Source organism: Miniopterus schreibersii (assembly GCF_964146895.1).
Source record: "Miniopterus schreibersii genome assembly, chromosome: 6".
Taxonomy (NCBI): Eukaryota; Metazoa; Chordata; class Mammalia; order Chiroptera; family Miniopteridae; genus Miniopterus; species Miniopterus schreibersii.
Genome location: NC_138107.1, coordinates 7,409,051 through 7,423,615, shown reverse-complemented (window position 1 = coordinate 7,423,615; position 14,565 = coordinate 7,409,051).

Sequence of the window (14,565 nt, the reverse complement as noted above, 5' to 3'; positions counted from 1 at the left end):
CCCCCAGCCCAGCCTGTCCCCGAGCAGGAATCCTGCCCCTCCCCAAACACTTCAGCAATGACTGAGCGGAGGGAGCTTCTGCACCAGCATCGGCTGCTTGGGACAGAGTTCTGAGGCTGAAATGTGAAGAGTGATGAGAATCGTGCCTGCTCCCTTCCTCTGCTCCTCGGTGAGCACAGGGCCGCCCCTACCCGGCTCCGCGCTAACCCTTCCTAGGAACGGCAGGCTTGCTCTTACAGAACCTCTGAGCCGACATATCCTTTAGGATCCATGCAGCTTTTTTTGGTTGTCTTTTTAAAATTACTGGCTCATAAACATTTGTGTACTGGTTTATGGAACTTATTTACACTCCTCTCTCATGTAAAAAGACTAAACAAAAAAAATCCTTGACTTTTTACTATTAAGTAGCTGAATTTAAAAAAAAAATTTTTTTCAATCCTCACTGGAGGATATGTTTTTATTGATTTTTTTTAAGAGCGAGGGAGAGAGAAACATTGATCAGTTGCCTCCCGAATGTGCAGGGACCGGGGATCCAACCCACAACCTGGGTTCGTGCCCTGGCCAGGAAACGAACCTGCAGCCTTTCTGTGCACAACCAACTGAGCCACATTGGCCAGGGCAGTAGCTGAATTTTTTAAAACAATCTGTGGGGTTGAAAAAGTAAGTGGTTGGTTGCTCTTGAGCGTTGGGGCTTTCCCTGCAGGCCGACGCGCGGTGGCTTTCTTTTCCGTGGCCGGGAGCTGCTTTGTTCTGGTGACGTTTGGGGAAAAGAATTGAAAAAAGCTGCCTGTGCAGGTAAATCCAGCTCACAAGCTCCAATACTTGGGCACTGAGTAGGGCAAGCCTTAAACCTGGGCACGCGGTTGAGTTTTAGCCCTTACGGATAAACGAGACGGAGCCTGGCCTCCTGTTCCCACAGCCCAAGAAACCTCGGGAACGCACTTGGCAGCCCAGGGAACATTCGCTTCAACCTGCAACGTCTCACGTTTTCAAATCCTGGTTTTAATTTTTATGGTGTTTTTAACAAAACACTTTCATTATTAGGTTAGAGCCCACGTTAAATCTCAATCACTTCCTTTTATACCTGTCTTCTCCATGGAACAAATGGAATTAAGTTGTGTTTTTCCGTCAAAGGTAATGAAAATCCCTTTAAATTCTCGTTCATGCTTTTTTTTCTTTTTCCATGAGAGATTTCTTTTAAAAGTCCCAAATCTTACCTGGGAAATATGAAAAGCGAAAGTCAGTTTTGCTTACTTGCCTAAACGTTTAGCATTTGTAGCTCTGCTGACTAGACAGAGTGTGGCTCCACCCAGGATTGAGATTTGATCCTATAAAGGCCAGTTAACTTTTTGCAGGTAACAAACAAAAAAGTATTTAAAATCAGATGAGCCCTGCGACCGTCTCCCCCGTGTGTACGTGTCACCGGGGGAACAGGCAGGACTGTGGAGGAGAGCGAGCGGGTCTGAGCAAACGCAGCAGGTGCCCGTCACCGCTGGACAAAGGAAACAGGTTCTTGTATCGAATCCAGTGACCTCAGCCAGGCTCTCCGGAGACCGGCAGGTGCCTTTGAGGACTGTCTTCTAGGCTGCGTGTGGAGGGGGATGAGTTAAAAACATTTTTTAAAAACCATTCAGATGCACTTTTTCTATGCCCCTTAAACACGAAAAATGTGATTTCACATTGTTCTTGGTTTTGCTTAAACAGCCTGCAGGAAAGATTTGGGTTGGAAAACTACAGTGGGGCCCACGTGGAAATGAGACAGGAACTTGCAAGGACGGCGCTGACCTGCCCTCGCTGCGACGCGGCGCGGAATCGGCGTCGGGCCGAGGCTGCGGATGGTGCGTCTTTGTTCAGATGAACCAAATAACCAGAAACAAGAGGGTTTTGTTGTTTCATTTCCCAGTGGGGATTCCACCGTTTTAAGTGATTGTCAGTTGGGTTCATTTGGGAAATGAAGAGATTTCACTTGCCCTTGAATAAATATGTGAAAGAGACGCCAGCCTACGCCAGGTGATGCTCTGCGCTGGGCCCGCCTCTCGTAAGCAGCGGCTTTCCTCGGATGCTCACGGTTACACACCCCGAAGGCTTCGGGAGAAGAGGCCACATGCTGTGAGTCACTCACACGCCACAAAAGGGGGCGAGGAGCGGGGGCAGTGCCACCTCTCCGGGGCACCACCGAGGCCTACAGAAGGCCAGGTCGGTGCGGGCTCCAGGCGCCGTCTCTTCTCTGAATTCCTTGCTTGTCTCTGGATCTGAGTCCTCCCCTCTGGCCGCTAAGTTGTTTAGTGATGACACAGTTCCCTTCGTTTCCACATCTTTCCGAAGCAAGTAACGATCGCGCTGGGGAGCCCGAGGCGAGCCAGGGAAAGCTTCTGGCTGTACACTGGCGGCCTGGGTAACCCGGGGCAGCCTGCTCCAGGCTCCAGAGCGTGGGGAGTATCGGTGGAGAGCTTTGCTCACACCCGTTTGGTCTCTCTAGCAACACGGGACCCCTCTTAATATGCGCGTTAGAACGTGTGGGAGACTGGCACCGACATTGGTGGCAGATGCATTGGGTTTGAGTTCCGTCAAAATCCCAAAATTCAGAATCCCCCCCCCCCCCAGCTGACGTTCGGTCCCTCGTTGGCTGCGTAGGTGTGTGGATAGCAACGACTGGCGAGCTGTACGGGAAAGGACATCCTCTGATGGCTTGCAGATGTTTGGGGGGACCCGCGGGGCGCCCTCAGATTTCTCTCAGACTTTCTGACGTTTCGGGGGAGGTAGGAAGAAGATACAGAGAAGGAACAATAATTTTGATGCTGCTACATTTGCGTCATTTCTCTCGACCTATAACCGCACATAATTTACGTGTGACCTTAATGATACACGACAAAAGGGCCGTCACTGAATGTAGCTCCGAAGAAGCGTCCTGCTGGAGCCCACTGCTTCCCGTAGATGCACAAGTGGAGCGGAGTCCGTAATACAGGGATCCCCGAGGACTTTGGTCATAAGGGTGAAGACCCAGCGGTAAGGCGTCTGCCCCTTGGCCGTCCAGGGCACCTGATGCCCTCATACAACCCCAGATGGGCCCTTTTCTAGCCTGAAGCGTGGATCTCTTGGCCTGTGGGATGGGATGGTGGTGGTCCTTCAAAGTCCCTCAGCGCTGGGTGGAACTGAAACGGCACAGAGCGTGGGCCGCACGTTCTGCTTGAGTGAAAGCTGTGTGGGCGCCACCAGCACCCGAAGGGCAGGCGTGTTGCGCTTTTCAACCCCATGCTCCAGGTTGAGATAAGGAACTTCCGCGTTTGGCTTCTTGTTTTCTCAGATCCTTGTCTCTAGATCAGGGGTGGGGAACCTTTTTTCTGCCAACGGCCATTTGGGTATTTATAATTCGTGGGCCCTACAAAATTACCTCCTTAAAAATGAGCTGTGAAAAAAGCTCCTAGATTTACTGAATTTCGAGCCCCGCCTGCCGTTTCCTCAGCAGGGCCAGACCTAGGCCCCCAGTCGGACTTTCCCCACCCCTGGCAGGTGCCAGATCCTTGCCAGCCCCAACCTTGGAACCTGGTTCGCGCGAGAAAAGGCAAAAGGTTTTCCTCCGTACGCAGCTCATTTTGCAGACACTTCGATAGCCGTGCGTGGAGGGACCCGGCCCTTTTCACATGTTCCAGAGCGAGGAGTGAAATCTTCAGTGACCTGCCACAGGAGTAGGGTAGGTGCCAGCTGCGGAGAACAGTGCGTAAGAAACGCTGTCCTGCAGCCACAGGCGAAGACGGGTCAGACCGCCGAGCGCTCCCTGCGTGCCAGGCGCTTCACCCTCTCCCCACTGACCCCCAGATGCATGAAGGATGTGGCTGCTGCGCTGTTTCCAAATCTCACACAAGATCATGTGGTTCTTACTAACCCAACGTTACGCAAGGGATCCCGGGGCACGTATTTCAAACTTGGCGTAGTTGTCGCGTTACGAATACAGCCCGTTACGTGTCGGCCTTTCTTGAGGAACTAAGTGTTTCTGACCCGGGTCTGCTTGGATCAGCGTTTCCATAAAATACCTTCTTCCTGTAGGCATCTGACTTGGCTTTCCAGTTACCTCTTCAGGCTTCTGACCACGGCGACAGGGTGGAAGGACAGTAGCTAATGGTCAGTGTTTGGGGATCAACGATTAATTCCAGTTACTGCACCAGTGATGTCAGCTCACAACCATGTCCCCACACTGGGAACGCCTGACCTTTTCAGTCAAAACCCCACACGTGTACTCTGACCCTCTGCAAGATGACAGCAGCCTGGACACGGAGCCAGGGCTCAGGGGAACCCACGGAGGTCCAGGGACTGCGCATCGCCGCCCGGTACCGAATATGGCAGGCGCCCAGCACGGGACCTCCTGTCCTTCCTCATCCGGCCGCCTCGCAGCTCCAGCTCCGACCTTGCTTCCCGTCACTGTCCTGAGGTGTGGAGGCCAGAAGCGTGGCTTTCTGGCGATTCCTGCAGCCCGACGTTGGCCTGGAATTCCTTGAGGTGGTGAACAGACGGCAGGCTTGAGGGGGCTTAACTGCGAAGTGGGCCTGTGGCCTGCAGGCCACATTGATCTTAACTACTCCCCCCCACGCGGTAACTCGGCCCCCGCAGATCAGACGTGAAGCGGAGGGGGGCCTGGGGGGCAGAGGAGGGAGCACCAGGAACCCCTCCCCCAAGCTAGACGACAGCTGCTCCGCCAGGATCTGGTGTAACCACCTCGGACCTCGCGCCCACTGAGGCCTGGCCGCTGCCGGGAGAGTCGGCTCTGAGCACAGGGAGTCGCCCGCCCACAACCTCCAGCCGCCTGGCAGGCAGCTCCAAGTTGTTCTGGGGCAGGTGCCGGCAGCCTGCCCCCCGGGTGCTGGGGATCCCTCCTCCGCTGCCTCCCCACTGAGGGGCAGCGGGTGGCAGCCGGTTCCCCTCCCCCTGTTGCAGGCCCCTCGCCCTCTGGCTGAAGTTACTTGCTGGGGGGCTTACAGGGCCAGCAACCTTTTTACACACACACCCTCATTTTTCACATTTCCCCCCCTTTCAGGATCCAGATGTTAAAAACAAGGACATAAAAAAACAAGTGTATGTACAGGGAAAATTAAAAAGTGACCACACGTGCCCAGGGAAAGGCTCTGAAAAGACATCAACTACCCTCTACCCCAGCGCCGACCGGGAGCCTAACTCCCCTTAGTCCCCTGTGGCCATGGCACCATTTCCTTAAGAATAAGCCTCTCCCACCCTGGCTGCTGTGGCTTACTTGGGGCGTCGTCATGTGGTTGATTTGGGGTCAGGGCACTTACCCAGGCTGTGAGTTCGATCCCCGGTCGGGCATGTGCCGGAGGCAACTGACCGATATTTCTCTCTCATATCGATGTTTCTCCCTCTCCCGTCCTCTCTAACATCAATAAAGAAAGAAAGAGACCTTTACTTTCTTGGCTGCATTCTCCTGTTCCTATTTGGACTTTGATGCACGCAGGCAAACGAACCCCTTTAGTCCAGTGATGCCACTAAAATCAGAAATGGAAGTGGGGACGTTACAAATGATGCTACAGAAATAGAAAGGATTGTACGGGAGTGCTATGAGCAACTGTACACTAAACACTGGATAACCTAGATGAAAGGGGCAAATTCCTAGGGCACAAAACCTGCCAAACCCAAATCATGAAGAAAAAGGTCTGAATACAACTCTTAAATGGTAAAGACATTGAATCAAGATTCAACACCCCCCTCCCCACCCCCAAAAAGGCCAGGACCAGATAGTTTCACCGGTGCTTTCATTCTACCAAACATTCAAAGGAGAATGAATATCAATCTGAGTGAAACTCTTCCCCCAAATTGAGGACGATACTCGACCAAACTCACTTTACAAGCCCAACGTTTCCCAGTTACCAGCACGAGACCAGGACACTGCAAGGAAAGAAAACTGCCGGTCGATGTGCCGGAGGAGCATGCACGTAAAAGTCACCAGCAAAACGTCTGCAAACCAAATCCAACAACCCATTAAAAGAACCAGACCCCGTGATCGAGTGGGACTGGCCCCTGGGGTGCAAGAACGGTTTGTCGCCAACATGCTAACCCATGTGATGCACATTAATAAATGAGTATAGTCGCCTCAATAGGTGCAGGGAGTGGCAGGGAGAAAGGAACCTACAGCCTAGAATAATTTACCCAGCAAGGGTACCATTCAGAACTGAAGGAGAGAAAAAGAGTTTCCTGGACAAGCAAAAACGAACGGAGTTCATCACCATTAAACCAGCTTTAAAAGAAACATTAAAGGATCTTCTTTAAGCAGAAAAGAGAAGCCCCAGAAATAACAAATATGATAAAAGAAAAAAATCATACAGGTAAAGTCAAATATTTAATAAATATGGCAAATTTGGCACTTAAAAGGTCAAAAGACAAAAGTACCAAACTCAAGCAACAATACGTAGGTAGGAGATACACATGACAAAAGGATCTAACATATGACGTCAAAAACATAGAGCATGGAGGGGGGAGTAAAAATGTCATCCTTTTACAATGTATTCAAACTCTAATGCTATGAGCTTAAAAATAGACTGCTGTAGATACAGAATGAAATACAGAAACCACGTGGTAACCAAAAACTATAAAAGATACACAAAGAATAAAGAGAAAGGAGCTCAAACAAATCACTAAAAAAAACCAGCAAACAGCAAGGGAAGAGATCAAGAGAAGGAGGAAAGACAGAGGAGCAATGCAAAGCAACCAAAACCAGTTAACAAAACGGCAATAAATACATACTTATCACTCATTACTTGAATGTAAATTGATTCAGGGCTCTGACAAAAGGCCATGGGGTGACTGAACGGGTTTTAAGAACGTGACCCATCTATATGCTGCTTACAAGAGACTCACTTCAAATCAAAAGACTCACAGAGTGAACTGAAAGGACAGAAAAAATATCCCATGCACATAGAAACGAAAAGAAAGCTGGGGTAGCAATACATCAGACAAAAAAGACTTTAAAACAAAGAATGTAAACAGAGAGAAAGTGGGACATTACATAATTATAAAGGGGTCAATCCAAGAAGAGAATATAACAATCGTAAATATCTACACAACCAACATAGTAGCAGATAAGTATATAAAGCAAATATTGATGGACATAAAGAGAGAAAACCACAGTAAAACAATAATAATAAGGGATTTTAATACCCCATTTATGTAAATGGATAGATTATCCAGACAGAAAATTAATAAGGAAATAATGTCCTTAAATGTCACATTAGGTCAGACCAACATAATAGATATTGATAGAACATTTCATCCAAAACCTGCAGAATAAACTTTTTTTTCAAGTGCTTATGGAACATTCTCGAGGCTAAATCACATATTAGGCCACAAAACAAGATTCAGTAAAGTCAAGAAGACTGAAATTATATCAAGCATCTTTACTGACCACAATGGCATGAAACTAGAAATCAAGCATAGGAAGAAAACTAGAAAAAAATACATATATGTGGAGACTAAACAACATGTTACTAAACAATCAATGGATCAAACAGGAAATCAAGCAGGAAATCAAAAACTACCACGAGAAAAATGAAAACAAAAACACAACTTTTCAAAATTTATGCGAATCAACAAAAGCAGTTTAAAGAGGGATGTTTGTAGCTATACAGGCCTATCTCAAGAAACAAAAAAATATGATATAAAAAAAAATCTAACTTTACACCTAAAGAAATTAGAAAAAGAAGAACAAACAAACCACAAAGTAAGCAGAAGGAAATAATTAAGATCAGAGTGGAAATAAAGAAAATAGAAAAAATTTAATACACAATTGAAAAGATCAATAAAACTAAGAGCTGGGTCTTTGAAAAGACCCAGCAAAATTGGTAAACCTTTAGCCAAACTCATCAACAAAAATGAAAGCCCTGGCCGGGTAGCTCAGTTGGTTAGAGCATCATCTCGATAGGCCAAGGTTGCAGATTTGATTCCCAGTCAGGGCACATACAAGAAGCAACCAATGAATGCATAAATAAGTGAAATAACAAATTGATTTCTCTCTCAAATCAATAAATTTAAAAAAAAAATTTTAAAGAAAAATGAAGAGCAGAAATAAATGAAATCATAAACAGAAGAGAAGTTATAACAAACATCACAGAAATACAAAGAATCATTTAAAAATACTACAAATAATTATATGCCAACAAGTTTAACAATTTAGAAAAAATGGAAAATTTTCTAGACACATACAACCTTCCAAGACTGAACCAAAAGGAAATAGAAAACCTAAACAGATTGATTACTAGCCATGATTTCGAAGCAGTAATCAAAAAGCTTCCAACAAATAAAAGTATAGGCCCACATGGTTTCACAGGTAATTTCTACCAAATATTTAAAGAATTAATACCTATCTTTCTTAAACTATTTTAAAAAATCAAAGAGGAAAGAATGCTTCCAAACTCATTCTATGAATACAGCATTACACTGATACCAAAACCAGATAAAGACATCATGGAAAAAAAATTTCAGGCTAATATCCTTGGTGAATGTAGACACAAAAATTCTCAACTTAGCAAACCACATTCAACAATAATATAAATGTAAGATACACCTAGAGCAAGTGCAATTTATCCCAGTGATGCAAGGATGGGTCAACATCTATATTAACAAAATGAAAGATAAATATCATACAATCATCTCAATAAACGCAGAAAAAGCATTTGACAAAATTCAACATCCTCTTATTATAAAAACTCTCAACGAAAAGGAATATACCTCCACATAATAAAGACTACCTATGACAGACCCACAGCTAATATCATACTCAATGATGAAAAGCTAAAAGCTTTTCCTCTAAGATCAGGAGAAAGACAGGGATGCCCACTATCACCACTTCTATTCAACAATGTATTGGAAATCCTAGCCACAGCAATCACACAAGAAAAAATAAAAGGATTCAAAGTAGGAAAAGAAGTGAAACTTTCAACTATTTGCTGATGACATGATACTATATGTAGGAAACCCTAAAGACTCCACACACAAAAAACTGTTAAACCAATGAATTAATTCAGTAAAGTAGCACAACACAAAAGCAACATACAGAAATCTGTTGTGTTTCTATACACCAATAACAAACTATCAGAAGGCGAAATTAAGAAAACAATCCCATTCACAATTTACGATTGCATCAAAAACCATAAAACACCTAGGAATTAATCTAACCAAACACCTGAAAGACCGATACTCTGAAAACTTTAAGACACTGGAGAAAGAAATTGAGTAGAATACAAGTAAATGGAAGGATATACTGTGCTCATGGATTGAAAGGATTAACGATGTTTAAACGTCCTTACTCCCTAAAGCAATATACAGATTCAATGCAATCCCTATAAAAATACCAATGGCATTCTTCTCAGAACTAGAACAACTAATTCTAAAGAGTTATATGGAACCACAAAAGACCCCAAATAACCAAAGAAAATTTGAGAAAAAACGAAGTTGGAGGTATCATGCTCCCTGAATTCAAACTATACTACAAAGCTACAATAATCCAAACAGTAGAACGCAGGCATAAAAACAGATCTATAGACCAATGGGACAGAAGAGAAAGCCCAGAAATAAATCCTCACTTATATGATCAATTAATCTGCAACAAAGGAGGCAAGCATATACAATGAGGTAAAAAGACAGTCTCTTCAATAAGTAGTACTGGGAAAACCGGACAGGTCCATGCAAAAAATGAAATTGAACTACATTCTTATACCATATCCCAAATAAACTCAACATGGATTAAAGATTTAAATGTAAAACCTGAAACCATATAACTCCTAGAAGAAAACACAGGCAGTAAACTCTTCGACATCAGTCTTAGTAACATGTTTTTGGATGTGTCTCCTTGGGCAAGGGCAATAAAAGAAAAAAATAAATAAATGGGACTATGCCAAACTGAAATGGTTTTGTACAGCCAAGGAAACTATCAACAAAATGAAAAGACTACCAACCTGCTGAATGGGAGAAGATACTCGCAAACAATATACCTCTCAAAAATATACAAAGAACTCATACAACTTAACACACACACACAAAAGAGACAGACAATCCAATTTTCAGATGAGCACAGGACCTGAATAGGCATTTTCCCAAAGAGGACATATAGTTGGCCAACGGACATATGAAAAGATGCTCAATATCACTAATCACCAGGGAAATGCAAATCAAAACCACAATGAGGTATCACCTCGCACCTGTAAGAATGGCTATCATAAAAAAAATCAAGAAACGGAGGTGACATCAGCAATCATGGCAGAGTAGGAAGATTCATTGTTTCTCTTCTTAAATTTACAAGTCAGAAAACTATAACAACAAAAGATCGCCTGTCCACACATCGGGACATCTGATGGTGGGCATATTGGATTGAGTAGGGGAGGCAGGATGAGGGAAACGACAAGGACAGTGGCCAGAGATGCAGTTGGCCACCCACCATGGCTCTAGTGAGAGAGGTAGTGGGAGGAATTGGGCTGCAGACCTAACACTACAACCTGGAGTGTAAGAGGGGCAGAAGCAGTTACCCTCCCAGAAAAGGCATCTGCCTTCCCCTCCCCATCACTTCGGACCCAGGTAGAGGTGGCTGGGAAATTTTAAAACAGTAGGACTCACAGCCATTACTGCCAGGGGGTCAGAGCTAAAATTACCATGAACTTTCCTTCTCTCCTCACATGCCCTGGCAGAGCCTGGTAAAGCCAAAAACTCAGCAGAAAAAGAAGGTAACTCTGGGTGCTTGCAAAATGGGTTCTCCACCACCTGCCACATTCCCCCTCCATAGTGGTGATGCCCCATAACCAAGTGGGTATATGGCACTTTCCTTAACCAGAAACAATGCTGCTTCACCACTAATCCAAGAAACGCAGATTGTACCTGTAAGAGAAAACACAAACTTGCACTATAGCACCACCTACTGGAGAACAAAAGGAGGTGCCCTACCGACCAACCTGCTGAATTGTCCAAAGTCAAACAGTATCCACACAAGAAGAGATCACTACCTCACATGTGCAGACAGAAACAATCCACCAAATACCATGAACAACCAAGGTAACTTGGGAGCACAGAGAGAAAATGGAACAAAACACAACATCATTTAAGGCTGTAATGTAAATGTCAGAGAACTCAAGTTGTGAAGAAACTCAACGATATACAAGAAAACACAGAAAGGCAGTTCAATGAACTAAAGAATAAAATTAATGAACAAAAGGAGTGCTTTACCCAAGAGGTTGAAACTATGAAAAAGAGCTAAACAGAAATTATGGAGCTAAAGGACTCAAGAAATGTGATGAGGAAGCATCAGAGAGCATTGAAAATAGAGCAGAATAGATGGGTGAGAGAATTAGCAAACTCAAAGATAAAAACCTAGAAATGACCCAAAAGGAAGAAGAAGAGAGAACTAACAGTTAAAAAAAGAAAGAAAGACCCTGGTCAGTTTGGCTCCGTGGTTAGAGCATCGGCCCGCAGACTGAAGGGTCTCGGTTGCAGGCTCCATCCCCAGCCCCGGTCGGGATCGATGTTTCTCTCTCTGTGTGTCTCTCTCTTTCCCTCCCTCTCCCTCTCCCTTCCCCTCTCCCTCTCTCTCCCTTCCACTTTCTCTGAAAAAGCAATGGAAAAAATATCCTTGGGTAAGAATTGAAAGAGAGAGAGAGAGAGAGAAAACGCTCTATGAGAACTGTCTGACTACATTAGAAATAACAACCTAAGGGTAATAGGTATACCAGAGGGAGAAGAGAGGGAGAAGGAACAAAGAGCCTACTCAAAGAAATAATTGATGAGAATTCCTCAAGCCTATAGAGAGAAATGCACTTTAGAACAGACAAAGGGAGGGAGGGAGGGAGGGAGGGGGAAGGAAGGAAGGAAGGAAGGAAGGAAGCTAACAGAAAACCTAATTATATCAATGCAAAAAGACCTCTCCAAGGCACATTTTATTCAAACTGTCAAAAATTAATTACAAAGAAAGCATTCTCAAGGCAGCCAGAGGAAAAAGAAACTGTAACCTACAAAGGAAACCCCATCAGGTTATCATCTGATTTCTCAGTAGAAACATTACAAGAGAGGAGATAGTGGAAAGAAATATTCAAAATACTGAAAGCGAGGGGCCGTCAGGCAGGGCTAACAGCTCCCCTTCAGAAGTGAAGAGACATACGGCTTCCCCACAAAACAAAGCTGAGAGAATTTGCCGCCGCGAGACCTGCATTGCTGCACGTGTTAAAAGGAGCTCTTCCTTCTGGAAACAGAAAGGCAAAAGCATGCAAAACCGAGTAAGATGGCCAACAGACGGACGCAGGAAACTGCAAATCTGCTTCAGAGAAAGTTATTAAACACTAAATTGAACACAGCTTCAAGGGGGAGAGGGGGTGTTAACAGTAGCTATGACGACGGCAATTTGGTAATTAATGGACAGCATAAAAAGGAATCATTTTTAACAAAAAAATTACAAAAGGGGAGGAGAGAGAGAAACAAGATGGCGGCGCAGGTCACAGCTGCGCCCGCCGCCTCCCGCAACCTCATCAAAATCACAACTAAACACAGAACCACCCTCACTCAGAGCCTCCTGAGATCCGGCTGCACAGAAGCCCCACAACCAGGGACCTGAAGCAGCACCGAGACCATAGGAGGGGCGGAGACGCGGGCGGATCGGGGCTGAATCACAGAGACGCGGCCACGGGGCCACACCCGGTGCCGCGGGTAAACCCCGGAGGGAATCTCGGCGGTGGGGGTTTCCCGGAGGAGCGAGGGGTCCCAGCCCCACAGCAGGCCCCCAGCCCAGGCTCCAGGCCGGGAAGAGACGTCCCCACAACTCCGGGCTGTGAAACCCACGGGGACTGTCCCTGAGGGTCGCGGAGGCCGCGGGAGCCCCAGCAGCTCCTCTAAAGGGCCCGGCGCGGACTCACTCGGACGCTCCCTCTGAGCCCAGCGCCGGGCAGCAGCCTGAAAGGACCCGGGCACTCGGGGGGAACTAACCTGCCTGAGATCCGGGCGACGGGTGGAGGGGTGGCTTCCTCCCAGGCAGAAGGGCTGGGGAGGCCATGGCTCCTGTGGCGAGTCCTCCCCGCACACAGCCGGCAGGCAGGCGCCATGTTTGAATCGCCAGCACCTGACCCGCACCTTTGGCCCCGCCCCGTGATTCCCGGAGGCCCCGCCCCTCCCCACCTGCAGCTCATCCAGGCCATTTCCAGGGGCTTTTCTGTGCAAGTGGCCTCTCCAGCCTCATGCTTAGGACTTTCCTAAAATCTCTCCAACAAGCAGCAGCTGCCCCATACGGCTTGATAAGCGGCCCCAGGCCTGGCACTAGCAGCAGCTGCACTGGCTCATAGCTTGGCCTCTCCTGGGCACCTCCAAGCCCAGCACAAGTAGCAGCCAACTATGGTTTGCTGAGTAGCTCATGCTGGGTGGCCCTGGGCAAGGCACTGGCAGAGGCTGACTTTGCACCTCCCGGGAGGCCCCAGAGACAGTGCACCTGGTGGTCAGACTCGACCACACTGGATTACAGCCCTACAATATCCACGAGGGACACACTCAAGGGGCGCACTTGATGAACCAAAGCCCCACTGAAGTAAATCCTGCTCCATAGGGGTGTCTCCAGCACAGCAGCTCTTTGGCTGTAGTTGCAGCTGGTCCTCACAGCTGATTGGCCTGGGGGTCAGTTCCTCCCAGGGACGCCAACAGCAACCAAGGCTCAACTACAACAGGACAGCACACAGCCCACACAAGGGAGCAGCTGGAAGGCCCAGCTCAGGTGACTGGGAGGGGGGGAGGGCTGAGCCACTGGGCCCTACAGGACACCTACTACACAAAGCCACTCTACAAATTCCAGGAGACACAGCAGCTGTACCTAATACATAGAAACAAACACCTGGAAGCAGCCAAAATGTGGAGCCAAAGAAACATGTCACAAAGGAAAGAACAGAAGAAATCTCTAGAAGAGGAACTAAATGAAATAGATCCAAGCAAGCTAACAGACAGAGTTCAGAATTTTATTTATAAGGATGTTTAGCAGACTATTAGGGAAATAACTGAGAAAATTGACACCATAATAAAGTACCAATTTGAAATGAAGGCTACAGGAACTGAAATGAAGAATAATTTACATGGAATCAACAGAAGAGTAGAGGACACTGAGAATCAAATCAGCAATTTGGAACATGCGGAAACAAAAACACCCAACCAGAAGAGCAAAAAGAAAAAAGAATCCAGAAATATGAAAATAGTATAAGGAGCCTCTGGGACAACTTCAAGAGGCCCAACATTCGTATTATTGGGGTGCAAGAAGGGGAAAAAAGAGACCAAGAAATTGAAAACCTATTTGAAAAAATAATTACAGAAAACTTCCCCTACCTGGGAAAAGAAATAGATTTACAAGTCCAGGAAGCACAGCGGGTCCCAAACAAGAGGAACCCAAAGAGGCTCACAGCAAGACACATCATAATTAAAATGCCAAAGGTTAAAGACAAAGAGAGAATCTTAAAAGCAGCAAGAGAAAAGCAGTTAGTTACCTACAAGGGAGCCCCCATACAACTGTCAGCTGATTTCTCAACAGAAACTTTGCAGGCCAGAGGGAGTGGTAAGAAA